The 5,342-nt window shown below is 45.7% G+C and overlaps 1 pseudogene; it reads right to left on the bottom strand.

The window, feature by feature from the left end:
- Positions 1-1,319: 1,319 nt before the first annotated feature.
- On the bottom strand, positions 1,320-1,437 carry LOC126210950 (5S ribosomal RNA; annotated as a pseudogene).
- Positions 1,438-5,342: the final 3,905 nt, after the last annotated feature.

Raw genomic sequence — 5,342 nt, 5'->3', positions numbered from 1 at the left:
CCCTCTGAAGTAGTTTAGGCACTGTCTTTCAAATGTGTTGCCCCTATGGTATTATTGCTCTCATTTGACCTTGTGTGGTCTATAAACCTGTTTTGAGATTATATGGCATCTGATGGACATACATTTCCTCCCTGCGTCACTGTTTGGATACCAGGCCTTGACAGTGGGTCCACTCAGTACTCTACAGTGCTAAAATGTCGTACAGAATAACGGAGGTTAAAAAATGTATATGTCAGCTTCCGTACGGAGCACACATTGAATATGTTGACGCGCCACACAAGCAACAAAGGTAAAATTTGATTGAAAGGCCTATGGTTCATGTGGAAACATTTTTCCACATTTAGTGCAAAGTGTCATTCATCACGGCAAACAGATATTCTGACCAACTCGTACTGTATCCCCCTACAGTCACTCAACGGCAACACGTGACGTGTCATCAGCACACAGCCACGAATTGCTGCTCGCCTTGTCCGTCGGATCACCTCTGTATTCAAAAGGCAGAGAGTCCCGACAGACTGACTCACCACCGCCCAGCCCTAACCGCTAAGGACAGAAACTTTAAAGTTGCAGAGTATGTTGACTGTATACTGTAGGCGTCGTTAGAGAAGGCATTTTTCGAAATTCCACCCCCAACGGAGTGAAAGTTTTTTTTTTTTTTTGTAAATTAGACGCTGTTAAGGAAATTTTATATATAGAGCTACAAAAACTGTTATTTGGTTTCTCCAACAAAAAATGAACAAATGTCTTTCAGCATTTTTAGAAATTCAACCCCTATGGTGTGAAACAGAGGGTAAAAGCTTTTTTTTCAGTATAAATCGTTATGAGAGCATTATTAAAACATTTTCAAAGCTACATCTGTGAAAATTAGTATCCGACTTCTCGGCTATAAATAAAAAATAATAAAAAATACGTGTTTCTTTGTTTTTTTTGGAAACACAGTCCGTTAAGGGAATAAAATAGCGCATCAAAAGTTTAATGAATTATTTCACTGTGGAAATATTTTCAAAGTTAAATTTATGAAATTTTGTATTGGGATTGTCTCTTAAAAGTAAGAAAAAAAAATGCGTGGTTCACTGTTTTTGGAAATTCGTCCCCTAAGTGAGTGAAATCCACAGATCCACTCCGTCTACAGGCCACAAGTGGCCCATCGGGACCATCCGACCGCCGTGTCATCCTCAGTTGAGGATGCGGATAGGACGGGCATGTGGTCAGCACACCGCACTCCCGGTCGTTATGACGGTATTCTGGACCGAAGCCGCTACTAATCGGTCGAGTAGCTCCTCAATTGGCATCACGAGGCTGAGTGCACCCCGAAAAAATGGCAACAGCGCATGGCGGCCTGGGTGGTCACCCATCCAAGTGCTGGCCACGACCGACAGCGCTTAACTTCGGTAATCTCACGGGAACCGGTGTAACCACTGCGGCAAGGCCGTTGCCAAGTGAGTGAAATAGGGAACGAAAATTTTTAACAAGATATTACGTTATATTAAAAATTTTTTGAAGCTTTGATAATTGGTGTGAGACCTGAGTTTCTCCTGGCGTATAAAACTTTCAAATAACTTCCGGGAATTCAGCCAGGTAACACTTTCAGCGACCAGGCGTTGCGTGGTGTTGAGTCTGGCCGAGGCAGCTGCCGTGTGTCTGCAGTGGTACTGCCGGCCACTGACAGCTCTCACGAGGCGGTTAACGGGATTGCGGCTTTGACAGGCAGCTAACAATGCCCATTCACTGCCAGCTTACCAGAGCTGAGACAGTCTGCTACCTGCCCGTTACCTGCATAGGTGTGTTATGGAGCGTGTGCGTGCACGTGTGCAGCACAGTGCTAAAACAAACGAGAGTCTAACCCAGTCCAGCGTGACTCTCAACAATGAAGAGGCTACAGTATCATTGCATGACAAAAAAAATCGGAAACTGTTCTAAATTTAAGAAAAGAGTGTTCGCTCGACGAAAGATCCGTACCCAAAGACTGGAAAGTTGCACAGACCACACCAATATTCAAGAAAGGTAGTAGGAGTAATCCACTAAATTATAGGCCCATATCGTTAACGTCGATATGCAGCAGGATTTTAGAACATATACTGTGTTCCAACGTTATGAATTGCCTCGAAGGAAACGGTCTATTGACACACAGTCAACATGGGTTTAGAAAACATCGTTCCTGTGAAACACAACTAGCTCTTTTCTCGCATGAAGTGTGGAGTGCTATTGACAAGGGATTTCAGATCGATTCCGTATTATTGGATTTCCGGAAGGCTTTTGACTACCACACAAGCGGCTTGTAGTGAAATTGCGTGTTTATGGAATATCGTCTCAGTTATGTGACTGGATCTGTGATTTCCTGTCAGAGGTGTCACAGTTCGTAGTAATTGACGGAAAGTCATCGAGTAAAACAGGAGTGATTTCTGGCGTTCCCCAAGGTAGTGTTATAGGCCCTTTGCTGTTCCTTATCTATATAAACGATTTCGGAGACAATTTTAGCAGCCGTCGTCGGTTGTTTGCAGATGACGCTGTCGTTTATCGACTAATAAAGCCACCAGAAGATCAAAGCAAACTGCAAAACGATTTAGAAGAAATATCGGAATGGTACGAAAAGTGGCAGTTGACCTTAAGTAACGAAAAGTGTGAGGTCGTCTACGTGAGTGCTAAAAGGAATGCGTCAAACTTCGGTTACACGATAAATCAGTCTAATCTAGAAGCTGTAACTTCAACTAAATACCTAGGTATTACAATTATGAAGAACTTAAATTGGAAGGAACACACAGAAAATGTTGTGGGGAAGGCTGACCAAAGGCTGCGTTTTATTGGCAGGACACTTAGAAAATGTAACAGACCTACACTACGCTTGTTCGTCCTCTTTTAGAATATTGCTGCGCGGTGTGGGATCCTTACCAGATAGGACTGACGTAGTACATCGAAAAAGTTCAAAGAAAGCCAGCACGTTTCGTGTTATCGCGAAGTATGGGAGAGAGTGTCACAGAAATGATACAGGATTTGGGTTGGAAATCATTAAAAGAAAGGCGTTTTTCTTTGCGATGGAGTCTTCTCACGAAATTCCAGTCACCAACTTTCTCCTCCGAATGCGAAAATATTTTGTTGACAACGACTTACATAGGGAGGAACGATCACCAAGATAAAATAAGGGAAATGAGAGCTCGTACGGAAAGATAGAGGTGTTCATTCTTCCTGCGCGCGCTAGACGAAATTGGAATAACACAGAATTGTGAAGGTGGTTCGATGAACCCTCTGCCAGGCACTTAAATGTGATTTGCAGAGTATCCATGTAGATGTAGAGGTACCGAATAAATTAGAAATTAATGGCTGCTAGAATATGAATAATTAATTTGTATTCCTTTTCAAGGCGTGTGAGAGGCAGAAATTAGACGATTTTAAATGTGATGTAACTCGTTTCATTGTATGTGTTGCGAAGCCACAGTGCAACTCTGTCCCGATGTCTGTACAAAGATTATGACTACCAGTTGCCCAAATGTGTGATTAATTTAATTAAAAATCACCATACACGCTGCCAGAAAAATTATTACACCCTTTTAGAGGTTTTCAGTTCTCTCAAGATTTATTGTGGCAGCGGTGCATACGGAGCACATGAAATGGTTACATTTAGAGATCAGTAGAACAAGCCGTTCTGAGCTACCAGGTGTCGACTCGTGCAGAAAGAGCTGTTGTCAGTACGCGGTTTAGCCTCCACGGGCGGTGTCTCCGGCATCCGGTCGATCGTGCGGATGGCGAACATTGTCCTGGGATACGTTATGCCACGCGTGTTCGACTTGCTCACGTATGTCTACAAGAGTTGTTGGTTGATGCGTCGCACGAGTTACTTATGGTCCCGTCGTGTCTCACACGTTCTCGGCTGAGGACAGGTCCGGAGACCTTGGTGACCAGGGAAGTTGCTGCGCGTCTTGCAAAGCACGTATGATTTGACGGCCGGTGTATGGGCGGGAACTGTCCCGTTGCAACAGCAGATCGTCTTCCAGTTTCAAGAACAACAAAAGAACGGGTCTAACAACATTCTGCACGTACCGAGCGCTGGTTGGCGTCCCCTCCAGGGACACAAATGATGAACGAGAGCTGCAGCTCACCGCAACCCATATCAGAAGGCGAGGGATGGGGCCGGTGTGTCTTTGGTGAAAGCACTCTTCCAGACAGGAGTACATCGTACGCGCAGGCAGAGTGATTTCATCGCTGGAGACCTCGCCGCGCCATTCGATTCTCCAAGTAATCCTTGATGCAATAATTTACCAACAGCCGTATGTATTGTAGAAACTTATTTTATGAACATCTTATGTGCTACCAGTTCCGGCATTACATTGATGCCATCTTGAGGCGCCATACGTCGTACTCGTAAAAACGCTACACACGGAAGGAGCCACATAAATGGATCCGTGAATCAAATCGTTACGCAACAGCTCTCGGTGGATAGGCGACACAGGCAGAGCCATTCGGTGTAGAGCGTTTTTACGACTATGACGTGTGGGGCCTGAAGATGGCATCAATGGTAGCACATAAGAAGTTGATAAAATAAATTCCTACATTACATAGCCGCCGGAGTGGCCGAGCGGTTCGAATCGTGCCTCGGGCATGGATGTGTGTGATGTCCTTAGGTTAGTTAGGTTTAAGTAGTTCTAAGTTCTAGGGGACTGATGGCCTCAGAAGTTAAGTCCCACAGTGCTCAGAGCCATTTGAACCATTTTTTACAATACATACGGCTGTTGGTAAATTATTGCATCAAGAAAACAAGCCAGCAGTTGTCCCACGGTCCATAATGGATCATCGAAGAGTCCAAGTGATCGTCTGGCGGCACCAGTGGGGCCGTGCACATCGATGCCGTGTCGTGAGTGGAAGACAGGCTAGAGGTGTTCGTGCCAGTAGTCGCACTATTAATAACTGGTTGGCAACAGTTCGTATTGACACATCTGGGTTCGCAAACCCTGAGGTAGCTCTACGATCTGCCACTACTGCCCTTACAATACGACGACCCTGATGAGTGTCTGTGTCTCGTAGACGGCCACAGCGTCCTCTACCCGTGTGAGAGTGTTCACGCGACCACCGGTGCCGGCATCGTTGCACAACTGGCGCAGAACGTCCAGCTTGTGTGGCGCTCCTCCGAAAGAAGCGTCCCGCCACTCTGGAGGCTACACAATAACCCCTACCAAAGCCTCTGAGTTGGCTGTAGGAGGCGCGAGTGCGTCGCCGTGGTACGGTTGCCTCCTCGCTTCACTCGTTTGCAGCACACCGAGCCATGTGGCTGTGAGCATTCCGTGTTAGAGGATAGTCGCAGGTGGCGCTCTGGTAGCTATGACATCACGCTGTCCGTTCAGGCCATTTTC

This window comes from Schistocerca nitens, chromosome 10 (assembly GCF_023898315.1).
Source record: "Schistocerca nitens isolate TAMUIC-IGC-003100 chromosome 10, iqSchNite1.1, whole genome shotgun sequence".
Classification (NCBI taxonomy): domain Eukaryota; kingdom Metazoa; phylum Arthropoda; class Insecta; order Orthoptera; family Acrididae; genus Schistocerca; species Schistocerca nitens.
Note: the sequence above shows the minus strand (reverse complement) of the source record. Positions and strands in the feature narration are given on the sequence as shown.